Genomic DNA, 20,578 nt, shown 5'->3' on the forward strand with positions numbered 1-20,578 from the left:
GTGGAACATCTGGAAGGGGTTTCCTTGATGGCAAGGAGTGTTGACAGAAGGGAATTTTGTAACCTCCGGATATAATGGACCGTACCCATCTGTCTTGTGTTAAATTTTGCCAGGCTTTTGGGTACAGTGAAAGTCTTCCCCCAACTGCCTCCAGAGGTGAGCAGCCAGGCAACCATTAAGGGATGCTGAAAGGGCTTATCAGCGAAGCATTCTCTGTTGCCCTGGTTCTGCAGACCCCCTCTGCCATGAGGGCAGCGTCTGTTGTTATTGTTTCCCCCTCTGTCCCTGGAGGAAAAATCACTACATGTGTCAGGCAAGGCTCCCTGGGATTTTTGGAACCACATTTTGCCACTCTTCCGACCTTTAGGGTATGGTCTAGAAGGAGTGGAAAAATGGACTCCCACGGCAGAGAGAGTCTTGCCTTCTTGCTCACACCTAGTCAAAATGTCTTCCACCTGTGGTCCAAAGAGAAAGGAACCATCAAAGGGGGTGTTGGTGAATGACACTCGAAAGGGTTCTGCAAAATTATACAGCCGCATCCATGCATGCCTCCTAAGGGCCACACTTGTACCTGCAGCTCTACTCGCACCATCGGCTGCGTAGGAAATGAGCCTCATGGAAGAGTTAACTACAGAATTAAGCATCACCAGCTGGGAAGCTACTTTAGCTTGAGCCCCCTCAGCTGATGGATCTTGAAGGGTATCTCTGAGCTCTTTAAGGAGATCCCTCTGAAGCTGGGTAAAATGACATAAGCAGTTCAGTGACCTCATAGAAAAGGTCACTGAAGTGAACATTTGCTTTCCATATCTGTCCATCATCCTAGACTCCTTGTTAGGAGGATGGACAGACAAAGAGGTCTCCACTAACTCTTTTTTGGTGGCTGCTGCTACCACCATGGCATCAACAGGAACACCTTTGGTAAGGAACTGCTTATCCTGGGGTGCCAGGTCTCCTCAGAGTTGGTTCCACTGTATCTGGAGCTGACCAAGCCTTTCGAGCCACCACGGACATAAGTGGATCGAAAGGCAGAGAAACCCAGGAGGTGGAAGGTTGGGAACCGAATGCATCCAGAAATACAGACTCATCCTCGGTAGGGGCTAGGGGATTCCAGTTCCCCCTCTGCTTAAACATTTCTAGGATGTCCTAGAAGGAAACATCTTCAGAGGGTGATATCGGGAACCCTTCCGAATCATCTAAGTCTGTATCAGAAGTGACAGACTCAAAGGAGTCAATGTGCTTCCTCTTGCACTTCTTCTTACGAGGGGGCTTCTCTGAATGATCAGGGGAGGTCTCAGAAGAAGAGGAAACACCCAATGGGGTGCCCTGGAGTGCCAGTTCCCTATGCTTGTGGTCTGGAGGAGGAGCAGAGGTTGGCACAGGCACTACAGGGGATGGAGCCGGTGGGGCCAATAGTGGAGCTGACTCAGTGGCCAGCACACACCTCATGACATTGAAGGTGTCTCTGCCACAATGCAGAGTAAGCTCCTGTTCCGAGGAAATCGGAATCCTTCTCCGCACCAAGGGAGATGGCTCCGAGGCCGATGTAGGAGCCGAGCTCACCTGCGCCAAAGCTCCGAGAGGGAGAACGGGATCGGACAAGGCTCTGATGCCACTCGCCCCCTCAGAGCCAACAAGGGAACCCCGGCGCCCAGACCCCTCGATGGACAGCACCACTGAGGGGATCGGAGTCGACGTCGGAACTGAAGGAGATAGAGTTATCGGAGCCGATGGTTCCACTACACGAACCCCAATGAACTCCGGCTCCAAACTCATTAGAGTCGGAGAAGGAACATTGAGAGAAGTGGACGGAGCCAACACCTGTTGAGGAGGGCTGGACAACATCTTGGCAAGTGCCTGCAACTTTAGCAACCTACTGACCACTCTCTCCACATCGTGATCTGACAGCCTAGAGAATCGAGAGGAGTGAAAGGATCGGTGACTGCACTCGCTCTGAAGCAACGGAGACCAAGGAGCCGAATGTACCGATTCTAATGAAGGGGACCTCAGCCTCTTGTGGCTCCATGAAGGCTCCAAAGTTTCTGATGGATCCGACGGGGAGATAGTCTTATTGGTGCCAGCTGGAACTGAAGTAGAAGGTAGAGTCTGAACCGAGGACGGCTTCGAACTTGGAACCGACGGCTTGGTAGATTTAGAGGATTTCACAGGCTGAGAGCTCTTGGCCAGTGAATCCTGGGGTTTTAAAAGACCCCTAAGAATAAGCTTATTCTTACGCTCCTGCAAGACTCTTGAACTAAAGGCATGGCAGATAGAACAAGAGTCCTGCAGGTGCACAGCGTCTAAACAATAGATGCAAGAAGTGTGCCCATCTGTCAGAGACATTTTCTAACAGCATAAGTCACACTTCTTGAATCCAGACATTTTGGATTCCTTTGACATCCTGAAAGAAGGAAACAACAAATACAGCAACAGCTACCAAAAGCAAAATACAGTCTACACACAAAACACACTGTACAACAAGACTATAGCTAAAGGATTTTTTATTTTATTTTTTTTAATAGGAAAGCCTCTAACTTAAACAGCTAGCCTATGAAAGAAAGGTAGAAGGAAAGTCTCTAACCAAAATGGCTAACCTGACAAGAAGAGGATAGGGGGAGAACTCTCTAAGTTAAACGAGTTCTGAAGGAAAGAAGGGATACTACAACTAAACACTAGCTATCACAAAAAAACAAGACTAATCGTTAACAATAAAACACTGGAAATATAGAAATCTAGAGTAATAAAGTTATACAAAAAACTTTATACAAGCCTGAGCCAGAAAAACGACACCTTGCAGCTGAAGTGGCAAACGAGATCTGGGTAGCTATCGCTAGGCATCATGGGATAAGGGGTAGCCTCGAGCCAGTAAACAGCTCTCGAGCTATAGAAGATAGCCGAGTCAGAGCCAATCGATCCCAACCAGCAAGAACGAAGGCAAGATAGACAACTTAACATCATTTGTTCATGTGAGTGTTCACTTTTTTACAACAGAGAAAAGCATTTGCTAATATGAGTGTTCAATCTTTCAAACTGTATATCGAGAGACAGAGAGAGCGAAAGATAGATATAGATAGAGAGATCGTTTTACATACAGTGAGTAAAAGTAGTCAACATTTAAGGTATAAATATGAACACACACATTACAGCACATTTTAAAGTAAGAACTACAGCAATTATGTTAAATGACATAATTAGTCTTTGTATGCAAATTGTTAAACATAAGGTATGATATATGAATATTATACATTTTTACTACTTTTCATGTTCTTTATTTTGCTAAAGTTTACTCCTTTGGTTTCTCAAATTTTCCAAAGCTTTCACCCTACTCAGTCCATGTGGCCAACATTCTTCAGTTTTTATTTCTGAAAACGGTGATGACGATGCAGTCTAGTTTGTGAATGCCTCAAAAACTACATAACGGAGATGAGAAATCAGTGTCTCAGTAGATATTTACAGTGATTTTAATTATATTATATATTAACTTTATAAGCCAACTAGGTAAAAGCTCTTCCTTTTGGGGGAACCAGGAAGTACTGTTCTGGTTAAGTGATTATCCAAGTCACATTGTAAGTAGAGATTATGAAGAATCAAACCATGCTCTATATAAGGGTCATTGATATCTCATAGTCACAGCTCTTTGTGTTAAACTTCCACATGATAATGCTATAAGCAAGTGGGGATTTTCCATTTCTAGTTAATAACTTTGTTTCCGAATTATCTAATCTGCCATTTGCATTTCTTAGGGCAAATGCTGCTTATTTCAAGAAGTGCTGACTCACAGACAGATACAGCCGGAGAACTGTGTTTTTACTCAGAGTTTCAGCTTTCTTTTTATGTTTCCAGTTTCTTTCTACATGTTTATACATCTAGGGCTTAGATGTATATCTTAGTAAAGTAAGAATTTAAAAAAAAAAATCAGTTCCACTCATTTACATTTATTTTGCTAACTGGGTAGCTGGCTGCTCCAAGGACCCTTTTCAGATGTGATCTGGGAAAAAATGGCATAAACAAGTTAACAGTCATTGAAAAAGATAATTGCACATAGAATACTATCAAATGATGCATTTTTGTCAGCTTCAGAGTGCATGCAGCAAAGAGAGGAAAGCCTGTTTCCATGAAATATTACCTATGACTGCATCAGCACAGTGAAAATAAGACAAGATACATGCTCATAGTCCTGGGATAGGGATTACCTGTTTCATCAAACATACAGTCAGGTTGGAAAGAGCGCATGTCAAATTTTACTGCTGTCCTTCGGGGGGAGGGGGGTTGGTGAATGCCTCATCTCTGGTGGAGACAAGGTATGTAAAGATCTTGCTGAACATGTACAAGAACGCTGGCTATGGTGGGACAGATGACATGCGTTACTTTGAGTGCACCCTTGTGAATACATTGCAAAAATATTCTAGTATGTGTCATAGATGATGAGGTATCATGCAGATAGCTCAACACTGGGATAAGGGGCCACCTGAAATGCTACAGGTTTTGAGATCTTTCTCCAATTATGGCTGCCAGACAATATTTCTGAAACAGCGATTTGAAATCCCCACCTCTCATTCTCCACGTGGATGGCTGTCTGTGGTACTGGTGTACTGAGGGCAAAAGGTAGGAAGGTGAGATTAATTTGTCTTCCTCCTAACACCTGAATAAATCTTTTTCATATGGCATTTTAATAAAAATAAATAGATAAATAAGCTATGAAAAAAATAACTTCAGGTTTGATAATAGTTAATATAATCTATTGACAATCATGTTATATAACATTCAGTGAAAACAAAATCAGGTCATATTTTAATCAGTGCTCCAGTACAACATAGTAATGATTCAGAATGAGAATTAGATCTGATGTAATTGTAGTACACCACCAAACAAACCAACAAATGTAATAACACAAGAAAAAGGAACTAGACACTCCAAAAACCATAACACCAGGGCAAATATTCACTTTGTGCATTTATTCATTCTAGTACCTCAGCATTTCATCTTCAAAGGAATAATGAAACATCACAACACCCCAAATTTATACAAACATCAATTACAATCAATTAATCAATTTACCTTTTTCTAAATAAATGTACACACTTAAAGATACCCTAGTAAAATTACTGTCAATATTTATAAAGTGAGGTTACAATCAATATTCATACCCCTGGATTGGAGTGTTCTAACATTTATAATCCTTCTACATTCAAATTTATTTGATTCATCCTTAAAACTTCCCCCATACTCCAGGAATGGATGTGCCAGTACACTAAAAAAACAGACTTTTTTTGACATTCCCCATGGACGGAAACATAATGTTCAGCCACTTTATAAATATTGATAGTAATTTTACTTCTTAAGTTTGGATGTTAATTGGTCAGGAAAATATGAATGCTTTTGAATAATAAATTTTAGATAAAGTAATTTTTAATATTTACTATAGGGCTAATTTGAAAGTGACAATCAGTGTTATTTAAGTAAAAGCATATGTTAATATTTAGAAATGTGTATATTAACTATAGATTGTTTAAAATATTTGCATTTGGTGAAGTAGTTTGTATGTGTAACCTTTATATGGCTAGGGTTTCTTTAAGTGTGTACATTTATTTAGAAAAAGTTAAATTAATTAATTGATTCTACTTGACGTTAGATCTAATGGGCTGTGAAATAAGAAATTGCCACACTGAGGAGGTTACAGTTTTCATAGAGAGCTCAGATTTGTCAGAGCTGAAAAGAACTCAAAGAGTGGCGGAAAATGGCTGAATGGCTCTGAGAGTGTTGCTTTTCAGCTAATTCAGTGAACAACTATTTTGTTAAATGTAATCATCACGGAGGGTTATTTTCTTTATCTCTAAGGTGTTGGAACCTCTGGGTTGATTTTATTAAGAATAGGGATAGAAGAGCACAACTCTTTGCAATGTAGGTATAGAAGGATTGCCATCATTGTAAAAGTACAGCCTTTGAGAATTAGTAAAACAGACTTTCATTCACCTTTTCTGAGATCAAAAGTGTATTCAGTCACCTCCCTATCTGGGGACTGGCAGGGGGCATTCTGCATTTTTGCCCTGCAAGAACCCTAGTGCTGACTTCAGCTGTAGGTACCACGGTTCATCTGGCAAAGTACCATCATTTCAAAACCTAGTTGACTAAAAAAGTTTAAAATGCATGTTCTGATATGTATCAGACTACAATTTTTATATCATGTTAAAAATACTAGTGTGCACAGGATGGTTTTGAATTTCCTCATTTAAACAAATGAGACATAGGTGAATATTTTCTTTAGTTATGAAATAAAAAGTAAGCATCATTTCAGAATGAAATAATCATGAATTTGATTAATATTGAGTTTAACACTGTTGCTCTGAAATACAGTGAAGCTATTATTTGGAAAGCCTGTAGCTCTCTAGTTCTTTATTTCTTCCTTTTTATCTCGGTACCCATTTTATTATCTTTCTCTTGCTTTTAAAATATTAAAACCTATTTATTTTACTTATACCACATGTGGTAGGAAAGCTCCACTCCAAGCCATTCTCCCAAAACCACAGAGATGAATAAGTGAACTTTGACTTGTCTTTTCTTTCATGTCCTGCTACAGGAGGACAGGCGATGGGTACGTTTCTGGGGGAAATGGAGGTAATTCTTGATGGAGACAATATGTTAGGTGGCTAGGAAAGGCTAAAGAAAATGGAACATTACCTCACAGTTAGACGTTGCCCATTCGATTCTCAGTTAGAGCGTCTTCTGTGTGTCGACATGCGTGAATGGGCATTCCTTCGTTGAAGGTTGTGCGTTAGGCCCGGCAAGCCAGCACGTAAAAATCTACTGCCAATCATTAGCGGACCAGAGTACCGCTGTGGCGACCCCTAACCGGGAAAAGCCGAAAGAAACAAACAAACCTTATGATAAGTCTGTTCAGCGCAGAAGGTGTAATAATCATGGGGCATGGTTTGAAAACTGAAATTCCATTTTTATGAGATGAAATCTGAGAATTATACCCATGTTTTTTAATATGATTTCAAGCCATTTCTATGACTCCATTATAATTTTTAATATATTTATATCTGAGCAGAATTAAAATAAACAGTTTCTAAATAAAGAGCACTCTATAAGCAAACTGGCAGTATTTAAGTATCAAATATAAGAAGAATTGCAAGTTATGTATGGTTAATGAATTCCCTAGCCTAAAATTCCAAATTCCATGAAAATCTCAGTTTTTTTTCCAATAGTCAGACATTCAAAATTTAAGATTTACTAGTATTTATTGGAAAACAAAATGGAAAATCAGTGTATGTGGAAGTAGAGGGATTTTTAATTTAAAGCAACTTAAGTGAATGGGAAATCCTTACGCAGACACTTTTTTTATATTCATGCTGTAATACTGTATGTAAATATTTGAAAACAATCCCATACGTTAAACTGTAAGTTATACTTTGTGATTGGAGCAGTATTTGTTTATGTCATGGGCTGAACAGCCTCTGCTATTACAGTGCTATTTATGGCTAACAGCTGCAGTGCTCAGCTAAAAAAAAAAATGTTCTTGACACCAGCTATTGCTTTTCAGCACCAATGTTTCCGGTTGCTAAAAGGGGTGATTCCAAAAGTAGCCACCCATCTCTTTCTCTTCCTTTTTGTGTCATTTCCAAGTACAAAGTTCCCTCCTGTCATTGTTATCAACAGAAGTGGATGAAGGTGCTTTTTGAACTCATTAATGTTGTCATATTCCTATGACTGTAAATCTCCCAGTGCTTTGGGATTTCTTGCCAAATATCACCGATCACTATTCTGATAGCTGCCAGATGTGCTCAGGAAATGTACCCAGCAATATAGTCACTCCTGATTTGAGATGTTAACTTAAGACAGTCTATGAACTGTAAAAGCTCTCACACGGAGTTTTCTATATTTGAAACAGACCAGATTGTTTTGCAGCAGCTGTAGATGTGATATGAAATGAATATTTATGATGTAGGGTACTCTTTGCAGAAGGGTTCAGCTGGCAAAGTGCCATCATTTCAAAACCTCCTAGTTAACAAAAGTACCTCATTTAACCAAAAGGATATAATGTAAGACATAGGTGAATTTTTCTTTGTTTACGAAATAAAAATTAAGCATCATTTCAGAATGAAATAATCATGAAATTGATGAATACTGAGTTTAACACTGTTGCTCTAAAATACAATGAATCTATTATTTGAAAAGACTACAGCTCTCTGTGTGTAACTGTTAATTCAGGTTTTTATTTCTGTACATTCTCTATCTTTTGCTTCCAAAATGTTAAAACATATTTATTTAACTTTTTGTTATTTTTGTATGTCTTATCCCATGCATTCCAACCCATTACAGTAAATGTACTTTTGTTATACTTTTATCCTCCATTCTTCAGCTGAGCTAGATGACCTGTTCTGCTTATATTTTGGCAATAGTTTATGGTACTGTACTTCAGAAAACTCTCCTATTTCCTGCTGCAGTAACACCCATAGATTAGCCATTGATAGGTGTGAAAGGTTCTCTACAGAAGGGATATGCCTTGACAGATGACTGGTTTATGTACCGACAGTGGGAAGAACATTCCCTTCAAATAATTGCTATGAGATGTGAGAAGTGTTAAGTCAGGAGAAGTCCTCATGAAGCTTTGTTAGGAGTTAAGTGGGCTTTTACAGCTTTAAGTGCCTCATAGTAGATCATATAAAAGTTTGACCAGACAATGGCCACATGTCCTTCTGCACATGTCACTGATATAGCAGTTGGTGCATACTCTTGAATAAAACTCCTACTTCTACTACAGCTTTTGGTCCAACTAGTGGATACTAGTTATCCTTCTCTGTACTCTGATATTAGCGTGAATGATAAGTGCTCGAAGGTTTTTGCTTAGCCAAAATCACTGCTGGTTGAATGAGACTGTTGCATTAAGGGTTTACCCATGCATGAAGTTGATTTAACTAGATATACTGGTTCCAGGGCCAAAGTCTCTGGATAGGGGTGATGGCAGATTGCTTATGCTGAGGTGTGGGTGTGGGTAGTTTGTCCCATACAGGAATAAATATTTTGAAAACCATGTCTGTCATATTTTTTTTTTGACTGACATGATTTTCCATTAAATAATTTTGATATTCAGTCATCAGACCATCCCTATCTGTATCATTCTCAAATGCATTCAGCCTATCCCACAAATACTTGGTTACCTATTGCACATGTTTTTCATGAGCCTATTAAAGGAAACATTCTTCCTTTGTTATGGCAACGTAACCAACTGGTATTCTTACAGATGTCCTGTAGAGGGAAGATTTTAATTCAGGTTGCATACTTATGAAGGACATCTTCAAGCTATTTATGAAATCTGCTTTTTTTTTTGGTGATTTTAATCCAGATAGGTTCATGGGTAAGCAACAGGCTAGCTGCCCTTGTGGGCCATTTTAGGACTAGCCAATTCCGTTCAAAGGAGTGAATCAAACTCTGTACCTTGCATCTGTAAGGTAAACACCTTAATCATTATACCAGCCCACCCCTCTCCCTTGTAATTATATCTTACCCTTTCACATCACCAGCTCATTTCATAAACTTTATTAAGTAGCATAGATGATGGAGCCCTGACAGTTATACATATTATGCTGGTTTGGTTAGAGGCCTGGCTGGAGGAACCACCTAAGTGGGGGAGGGGCTGTGGAGGATGAGATTGTTTGATTATCTCGGGGAAGGAACTGATGAGTGAGGAGAATAAAGACGATGGGGGTGGGGTATGAGGACAGATGTACCAGGCCATGCACTCCACCTATAAAATCCCTGAAAGACAGAGGAGATTTATGAAGGTATCTTTCTACATAAGGTAACAGGGCTATTGGGGAGTAGTATTACCTGTGGAAAGGGGGTGACAAACCCTCTGTCCTGCCTCATTGCATCCCTATCCATTAGGCTATTTTTGGCCACAAAACGTAAAGGAAAAAAAAATCCACGATGGCTTTCTGATCAGCATAACAGGGGAGAAAATATATTGAAAAAGCGCAAAAGCACACCATTTCAAAGATGAATGCCATAATGTTTGTGATTTTGTGACTTATTATTATTATTATTTTAATTTTGTTGCCAGTGTCTACTGGCCTATACTGTTTTTGAGTAATCTGTTGTTTTAAAATGTCTGGATTTGAAATGTTTTTCATGCAACTAATGAATAAACTGAAACTGTTTTAAGTAAGATCCACATTTGCTCTGTGAAAAATACACAATAGACATGACACCTGAGTGATGAGTTTGATAGCATTGATTGTACACCCTTGCATTTTAGGGAAGAAGGAATCAGAAGGTGGAATCTAACTCATGTGAGTGGCAAATCTAAGTATATGAGGCTGGAAACTGGTACAGTCCTTTGGTGTTATCCATGGCTTAATACCAAGTGATTTGTTTTATAAGGGCACATTTCTTTGTTTAAAAACATGTTTTCAGCCACAAACTGCATCAGTTAGAGTGACATCTTCAAGGTAAACCAAGTTTGTGCCAGTCACAGTCCTCCTTTACCATGTCTTTAGAGTGGAGGGTGTACATCTGGTCCTTTGTGTGCTTGAGTGGGGCAATAGGTCTACCAGGGATTATGAGATGGTTTGCTTAGCATAAGGGTGCCTAGACACATAGCTATGTCCCCACTTCTGTCATAATGTTGAGTTTGGAGCTAGACTGTATGTAACAGGGAAGGGAAAGCCCACTCACTGCATGCCATGTGTCTTGATATGTTTTTTTTATTTGTTTTTTTAGCAGTTTAGCAGGATTTTTATTTCCTTAGCTCTGCTTTGGTGTTTTCTGTTACTTCCACACTGGAGTCAGGCTGTGCTGGGCAGATGTGGGCATGGTCTTAGTGATTGACAGGTGAAAGGGGTGTGTCATTGTATGGGAAACATGCATGATTGACATCCATGCAGATGCAGCATGAATATTGTCTATTCGTACTTTCCCCTTTTTCCAATGATGTGCAACCTCAGAGTTGGTATATTTATTTTGCGGGTGGTCCCACATGGGAGGGGTACAGGGGGGCTTGCCCCCTGCAAAGGCAAAGGAAAAAAAGTAATATTTGCAGTTATTTTTTCCTTTGTTTTTGCAGGGGGCTTTGGGGGCTGTGCCCCCCAAACCTCCACTAACTAAATATACCAACTCTGAGATCGCACTACATTGAAGAAAGGGGCAAACTACGAGTAGACAATGAATATTCATGCCACCATCTGTATGAAGATTACTTAAGATTACTAAGATGTCACCGATTTTTAAAGGTGGGTGGGGTTTAGGTGGGACTTGCTACTGCTCATCCTATGAGGTACTACATGATTACAAAGCCACAAAATCTTTATGCTCAGTCCATTAATATTCAGAAATTCAAAAAAGTTGTTTTTATTATGCTGCAGTCTTCTGCTTTCATTGTTTTTGTGACACCTGGGTAATATCCCACCAGACTGTCACCAATATGTGATGTCCCCCACTTAAGTCCCAGGTCATTAATTAAGGAGCCTCAATTCTCAACACTGACTCCAGTGTGGAAATGTCACAGAAAACACCAAAGCAGAGAGCACATGAGAGTACAATTCCACAATTTCCCTTAAGAGCACAACAGGAACACACTCTATTTGCTGGGACTGGACTACATACCTCTGTACACCCCAAATGTAATCCCTTATTATGCACTTCAGAGCAATGTGTTCCAGTTTAAGACCTCTGATTCATTCACACTCAAAATAAATTCAAATCTCACACACTCAAAAGCTTATGGGAAGCCTGACACAGATTTCCAGCTGTGTTCCCTCCCCAATATCAATCATAATGCTGCCACCAGAGTCAGACAGGTCTACACGTCCTTCAAAGGGTGATCATTTATTAAAAATGAAATATCAAAATAAATGATAGAAATGACCAGAAGCAGCCAGGCATTTGAGGTGACCTGGGGAGTATCAATACAGGTATAAACACTCTCTAATCTTTAAAGAGCACACACATTGTCCAGCCATAATGTAAAGTAATGAAAAACATTTAATAATAATAAGTAAAATGATTACAAGAATGTAAATCAATAATTTTCAATAAACACCAGAATTCAATCACCAGAAATATAAAATTAAACTATAGGATAGAAGTCAATCATCTTAGAAAAACTCTAACTAAATAAATAAACTTTCCTAATCTAACTAGAAAATATTGTTCCTGATCCAATCTAAAACATAACAGCAAGGCAAAGGCAGGCTTACAGTTTTTTATGAGTCTTTTTCAGGTATCCACTGCACAGCACTGTAACTTACTGCAACTCTTCACTAACTGCTCTTCAACTGACTTCAGCAGTCTCTTTTATAGTCCAGGTTAACAGTCTCAACTGTCTTATTTTAAAAATAACAGTCAGGTGTTTAAAAAGGTTTTTTTTCCTGTCAATCATCTGTTCAAATAATCACATAGCAACCAAGAACATTCTAATGACATTACCTACTGATCAGCTGATTTTTCACAGACAGTTTGTACTTTAGAATCATCCTCATAAACGTGCAATTAGAAATCAGAACACTGACAGATTCTTTAAACATTTTTTATAAACATGGAAATACTCAATATTTTAAAAACTTATTTACATTTTCACAGTTAGACATGCTGATATACAATACAAGTTAATCTGAGAATATACACAAATCTGCCAGACATGCTAACACAGATGACAGTGTTTTCGTTTTCTTCACAGTTTTATTATTTATTAATTAATTATAGAACTTAACTCACATAGTCTGCAGTGCCTGTCTGAGTGAAAATGCAAGTATTCCACATATTATGTTTCATAAGTATCTTTTTGGAGATGCAGATAGTATAACAAAACAACAATTAACAAATAGTTTACACAACTACTTCTTGATAAATCATTTTGCTTTCAGCTATTGGACTGGTTATCAGGTTATAGCTTGTTTCTCACACACAGCTCATGGAACTGAATTGCAATTAATGTAAGTTGTATTCTCAAAAAAAAAGGCTACTTTAAAAATCCTTTGTAGAAAGACCTTCCTCACATTATTACAGAAGGCTGTTTCCCATGAATACATACATAATAAGTACCGAAATAACTTGAATTTCAAAGCAAGGGATAATTCCCCAGTTTAGGCAGCCTTGGAGTAAGAGATGCATATGTTCCTGGGACACAATATGTGAAGGTGAGGGATATGCTATCAATGATATTCTGATGACATGCAGATAAATCTCTCCTTCCCTGAGGAATCTGTGTTTATTTTGCAATTCTGTTATTAACTTGGAATGCATCCAAAAAATGGTGGTAACTAATCAGCTGAAGTCCGAGATCTCAAAGGCGGTAGCCATGGTGGTATATGGCATTCTGAAGGAATTAATTTGCTTTGGACCTATTCCACTATGTTACCCATTGAAGTGGTAAGTTGGAATTCATGTTGAAGATGCATAATTTTGCTAATGGATTTGACATCAAACTGAATTTTAAGGCCAGGTTTCAGCTATTGTCAGAGTTTCATGCTTTCTTTTTCATCAGTACTTTTCCAACTGCAAAATGTCCAATATCATTTTGCTTGGACTAGTCTTATGCTCTGTACCTAGGGTTTCTGGCATGTGAATATGACCACCTTCAGCTGGTTCAAAACACAGTAACACCTACTATGGTATCTCATTACTAGCATATTACTCTAGTTTACATGATCTACTGTAGTTGCAAGTTCATCAATGAAGTATAAAGTTCTAGGCATGTTTTACCTGTGCCTGCTTGACTTGGGTCTCCTCTATTTGCATTACTTTCTTAACCCAAAATGAAAAGTAATCAGTGAGTGGGCAATAATACTTAAAAAAAAACATTTGTATTTTCTTAGGACTATATAAAAATACAAAAATATATTTAACGTTGTGTGCTTTAATCCACACAAATAACCTGGACTTCTTCAGAACAAAATTATAGAAAACACAACAGTCTTACATAACATTTGTAACTTGCCACATGTCTAAAAGCCAATCAGTTGAGCACTCTATCTTGAAATATGTGACAGTTCCAGAGATATGGCTTGAATGTTCTGGCATTTGCACGTTTGCTTATCAACAGCCATCCATGTGGAATATGCTACCTATAATAAGTGACTTTAAATACTCCCTAAAAACGTATCTTGTTTGATTTATGATGAAAATGAATAAAGTTGTCTGTTTTACCTTGTACCTGTTTTTGTCTTTTGTATTTGAGCTGTGTTTAGTCATAAGTATGCAAATGAATGTAAAGACTGGATTTGGAGGTGAACTGTGAATGCTGAAAGATTTCCATTGTCTTATTTATTATCACTCATTTAATTTTCAAATTAAGTAGTTTGATGATAGAATTACAAGACACTGGACAATTATTCTGTACAGAGAATATGGGCTGGCAGACAGAAAAAATCTGAAATATTTGTCTAATGGCTTTGTTAGAGGATAAGAAAAGTGTGCTGTACAGCAGCTTTTTTTTTAATTCAGCAGAGAAGTAAACAACTATTCTTAAAGAATGAACCTACAGCACATATCTACAAAAACATCTACACATAGTTAAAACTGTTGAGAGAAGATGCTCAAAACAAGATGTATATTCTTCAACAATCTTTACTGAAATGGCAAAATAAAATATTATATAATATACTACTCCCTTTAGCTTTAACTCCCATTTAAAACACACTATTTACGTCACATGTAAACATATGTGACATCCTCCCTTTTGAAAGTTTGAAAATTGACTCTGTTTACACAAAATGTTACATACAATACTTTTCTGAATACACCACACTGTACTATTTGCATGATGTGATATGACAGAAGTACACACTGAAGCACTACAGCTGCTTGTTTAAGTACACACACTGTTTTATATACTATGCACATTCAGTATGTTAAGCATTGCTTTTAAATCAGCCATCTGTGTCTACAGCACTTATTTGCAAAAAATTGTACAGGAAATCTAAGATAGTCTTATCTGGAACATGCATATCTGAAGTATTCAGATAAGAATCAACCTTAGTTAAATCTTTAGAAGCAGTCCTCATGATTAGCTAGATTATCATTCACAGATGCAGTGTTCCTCTAAAAAAGTGGTAATAGTTCTTGCTGCTCTGATCTCATTGAATCATTTGTATCTGGACTTACAGATTGTGCATTTCTATTGGATCTGATTTCTTAAACAAATGCTTCCTCTTTTTTCTGTGCACTTGTAAGCTAGGATCTTGCATCAGAAATTATCCAGGCTGTTCTGTTTGATTAGTCATAGCCAAGTGGTACATTGATTTTCTGTGAAAGAGAAGACTGATTTTAATTCTGATCAACAGTCATTCTTACTCTTTAATTTTTTTTTTGCAACATCAAAAAGAACTATTTAGCAAATAGAAACATGGGTAAAAAGATATTAAAATATTAAAAACAACAGTGGAGTTACTGTTTTAGTAAAATGGTTGAGTGCCTTTCGTCTCTTGATAGTATATGAATCTTTATTAGAATAAATCATATGAATTTAAAAACTGAGTGATACAAGCAATAATACAAAAATATATGAAAACTATCAGTCAAAATCAAAAAGTATCTCTCTCGAGCTGTCTTAATTTCAGTAAGATTTTTATACTGATGTTTTTATTGAAACGGGGGGGGGGTGCTAGTATTGAATCTCAACTGCCATCCACATTTCTTCTAATCAAGAAAACATCCATATTTAGAGTTTTTTTTAATTACTTCTGGAGTGTTTTCCATCCACTTTCTGACATTACTGTGGCCAATTATTTGTTTCTTTACTTATGCATTTACCTTTGTACTAAACAACTTTGGTTGTGAATACTGTTAGTTTTTAAACTATTTTGTATTATTACATGTGTGACAATGTGAGGTACTGCCAGCTATGCTAGGAGAGGTAGGGCAGTGGATGCGTAACATATGCCAGCATAGCTAGCTGGAGTTTTGCAAAGAATTATGTGCCATTTGTATATCTAACTGATTTGTACAGGTGCTTGTGTACAAAATGTATTTCTAAAGCTGCTTGTGTTAAAAATGTACAACAGCGGGTCCTGCTGGACAGAAAAGAAATACATCTGTATGTTAGACTGTATTGTAACTGTTGAAATTAATATATTGTAACGGGTTCCATTCAGAAGCTCAAAATACTGAAATCTCGAATTTCAGTATTTCGAGCCCAAGAAGCCAAATCCACATAATAGCGAAAGTTTAGAAGCGCAAAATTCAAAACCTCGAATACTGGAGGTTTTGAATTTCTCGCTTCAAAAGTTCTGCTTTGGTCATGTATTCAGGTAAGTGTGTGTGTGTGTGTGTGTGTGTGTGTGTGTGTGTGTGTGTGTGTGTGTGTGTGTGTGTGTGTGTGTGTGTGTGTGTGTATGTGTGTGTGTGTGTTAAGGGGTTTTGGTAGGGGCTGTGGTGTGTGTCAGTGTGTTTTGTTGCTGTGATGTGTGTGCAAAGAGAAAGTAGCTTGTGTGATGGTGTTTTGTGTGTGTTTGTATGTAGTGCTACCTCGGAGTGAGAATATTTAAGTAGGGGGGTGTGGGGGCACAGCCCCCCACATGGGTGTTGCAGGGGGACTTGCCCCCCTGCTTTCATGTAGTAGAGTGATTGTGTGTGTTTGTGTGGTGGATGGTGTGTGTGTGTGTGTGTGTGTGTGTGTGTGTGTGTGTGTGTGTGTGTGTGTGTGTGTGTGTGTGTGTGTGTGTGTGTGTGTGTGTGTGTGTGTGTGTGTGTGTGTGTGTGTGTGTGTGTAGTAAAACTGCAAAATTAAAAACTTCCTGTATTCAAGGTTTTGAATTTCGCGATTTTTAGTTTTTATTGTTTTGTGGATTCCACTTCTTGGGCTCGAGATACTAAAATTCGAGATTTCAGTATTTCGAGCTTCTGAAGTGAATCCATTGTAACAGAGCATACCGGAAGAGAAGAGGTTAATCTCAGTCCAGCTAACTTTGAAAAATAGTCTGAAATTAAATTACCTGGTTTAGGCAATAAAGATTGTTTTTTACAGTTCCGATTGCAGCCAGAGACAAAATGTCTGTGAAATCTAGGACTATGAATCCTACTGTATTATCCTTAGGGGTGAACTAATTACCACCCTGGAAGCTTGGACGTTTTGTAATGGTTTTATAGATTCCAGATGCTATAACACATCTTAGCAAAGCTCTACGAGTTGTGTGTATTATGACACATAGGTGCAAGATTCTTGCTCAGTTTCTAGGAAAGGAAGTAGTGTGAGAACCAGAGTCAGATGACCAGATGTATGTGATGTAATTTTGTAATCCAGCAATGAAATGATGTTTTAATACTAGATGAGACAGAAGTCTCAGGGCAGTCAGTTTTTGAAACCTATGAAGAAGGAAGACCACTCGCCCACTTCATCTTGCCTTGCTTTAGTAAGTAACCAGGAATAGTAATTCTTTAGATCGGTCAGGAAAATATAATGAGATTAGTTAATACTGTCCATCTGTGTTATTTTTAATATTTCTTGTGATTGAAACTCTGATATTTATTGTAAATAGATATTTAATATTTTCATGTTCTTTTGTTGTTTATTATTAAATATATTTAAACCTTTCATTGTGGATGGTCTTTTAGAGAATATTTTAACCTTTGAGAGTACTTATATTTATTTGCTGACACTGTGGCTACTCCTGAAAGCCTTGCTACATTGGTCAAACACTGCCATCTGTATTAGTATTTTACTTAGTATAATTGATACCCTTGTAAGAGCCTTAGAGTAGCTGGCTTTGGAGTGTTCTGATAGTGATGGAACTACCTTATAGTCTGGGCATAACTGGTAAATTTATGCCAGCCTTTCCCTGGTGTGTGTGTGTGTGTGTGTGTGTGTGTGTGTGTGTGTGTGTGTGTGTGTAAGTGAGAAAATCAAATCTCAAAGAGTGTGTGTGTCAGCTACTTGGAGCAGGGACATAGAGCACTGACTTCACAGAGAGGGTGGTGGAGGACTTGGCTTAGAACACTTGGCTGAGAACTCAACTCTACAGCTGTGTCAGTTGCTAGTCTTATTGGGGGCTTGGAGAGAGAAAGAGAAACCCAGCCCCCGGACTGAGTGTGTTTTCTGTATGCTCTGAAGGGAAATTGTGCTTAGTGCAGAGAGCTGCATTTGAAAATACTGTTCCAAGCGAATGTCCCCCACTGGTGTCAGTGTAAGGATTGAGGCTCATGGTTACTGGCCCAAAAGAGGGACATCATATATTTGTGAGCAGTGGTGTGGATATTAATTGATCTTCCATAGCCTATAGACAGTTGTCACTGAAGGTGTGTCTACTCTGTGCAGCCACAAGGTAAAAATTCAGTGTTTCATTTTCACAACAGTTTTATTTTTTTTTTGTTAGTTTAATTTAATCAGGGAAAGCAAGCAAAGACATCAGCAGATGATTATGTCAAGCTGACAAAGAACCTGTTGGCCAAGTTGTGTGAAGACAAAGGACTGGTGCATGCCAACCTGACTAAAGAGGAAATGATTTCAGGCATAGTCACAGCTGTAGCCCAGACCAGCAAACAAGAGGATAACCAGTGTGGTGATAGGGATTTGCTGATGGGGATTTGCAGCCTGAAGAAACAGGACAGTTCACCTTGTCCTCAGAGGACTTAAAAATCCATCTAGAATTAAAGAAACTTGAACTGGAGGCCAAATGTTTGGAATTAGAATCAGCAGACTGTGGTGTTTGAAAGCCAAAGAAATAGAGAAACCGATGCAATTAAAATCAGCTGAGAGACTGCAGCATTTGGAGGCTGAAGAAAATGAGAAACAGTGCCAACATGAGAAGGACATGCTGACTCTTTGTCAGGGTCATGGAAGTAATGGGGAAGGGAATAACCGAACCTCAGAAGCAATAAAGGTCTGTACATTTCTTCCACACCTTACAGAGGGTGATAATTTTGATAGCTTTATTCATATATTTGAATAGTATGTAAACAGTATAATGTTGACCAAGGGGTCTGTGTACAGTTCCTGACCCCCTTATCCATGGTAAAGCTGTACCTGCTATTTCTAAACTGTCTGATACTGATTGTTTAAACTATGATAAAGTATAAACTATGATAAAGTAAAACAATGCTTATTAAAATGTTTTAAGTTAGCACCTGAAGCTCACAGAAAAAAAGTTTTCTACTTTTCATTACTTCCAAAAGGCAGGCAGACTATTTGGTGAGGGAACAAGCCCTTAGCACTTTGTCTGAGGACATGAGAATCTGGTTGGCAGACTAGGAGTGTAATTGCAGATGAGCTGGGAAAAAAATGGGATCTCTACTTAGCAAGCAGGGTATCACTGCACAAGTATGGGGATATCCAATGCTGCATATAGATATAAAGGAACCCATGGTGGGCAGCCTAAACCACCCCAACAGAGTCCACCAGTAACTAACAGGGGAAGCCACTAGTTCAGGTACACAGCCAGGATCAAGGGTTAGATGTTTTAAATGCAACCAGTGGGACCATGTAGCATACAGATGTCCATGGAAGCAATGTGGGGAACAAAAGGTGGGGAGCCAGTAAGTGGAAATAACAGTATGCCAGTGGTAAGTTGTCTGGAGACAACAGGAGTGCCAGATTATCACCAGAGTTTATATCCTATCTTAGTGGATGGAAAACAGGCCACTGTTAAGAAAGACACAGCCTCTGACATAACCATTTTGAAGCCTGCAGTGGTTAAAGAGGAGCAGTACTTGCTTGAGCAGTCCACTCCAGTCAGAGCTTTTGGAGGGACTCCATTCCAAATGCCTTTGTCCAGGGTTCACCTTGATTGGGAGGGTGGAAAAGTAGAAAAGGAAGCAAGCAAGTAGGTGTGTTTGAGGATATCACTGCAGATGTCCTGATAGGGAATGATTTTGATAATGCAGTACCTTGTGTGCTGCAGTTACACACAGACAAGCTTGGAGACAGGCATGTGAGGCTGGAAATCTGAGGGACACACAGACAGACCCACACATGAAGCCAGGGCTGGTGAGGTGGCTATTTCAGGGAGGAAGCTACCCTCTAGCAGTGAGTCTGAAGGAGAGCCTCAGTTGCTGGTAGGTACTGATGTTCCCTTGGACAGAGTTACTGCAAGGGCAGAGTTGACTGCTAGTACCCAGGCTGACAGTGAGACACCTCTTTTAGAGGATACCAGACTTCCTGTGGAAGGGGTGCTGGGAAGGGTCACAAAGATAGAGTTGAGAGAGGCTCAGCTCTAGGACCCTACACTAATATGCTTGAGGTAGGTAGCTAGGGAGGCACTGGATACTCAAGGGAAAGAGTAGTCTGTATACCAGAACAAAGGGTTACTGTACAGAGAGTAGACCCCTGAGGGAGGGCTAGAGGGTGAGGTAATACAGCATTTGGTAGTGCCCACAGCCTACCATCTGGCACTTCTAGCAGCCCAAGACATTCCTTTTCAAGTCATATGGACATAAAGCATACCAAGAGATGTATTATGCAGAACAGAACTTTGATTGACCTGGAATTTCAAGGGATGTAACAGGGTACTGCAGGACCTGTGAGCAGTGCCAAAAAGTAGGCAAGGTGGGAGATAAGGTCAAAGCTCCTTTGATGCCTTTATCTGTGATTGAGGAACCATAGGGTAGCTATGGATATTGTGGGGCATCTGAGTACCCCAGGTTCCACAGA

The sequence above is a fragment of the Protopterus annectens genome, chromosome 1.part1 (genome assembly GCF_019279795.1).
Source record: "Protopterus annectens isolate FY-2018-M chromosome 1.part1, PAN1.0, whole genome shotgun sequence".
In the NCBI taxonomy this organism is placed as follows: Eukaryota; Metazoa; Chordata; order Ceratodontiformes; family Protopteridae; genus Protopterus; species Protopterus annectens.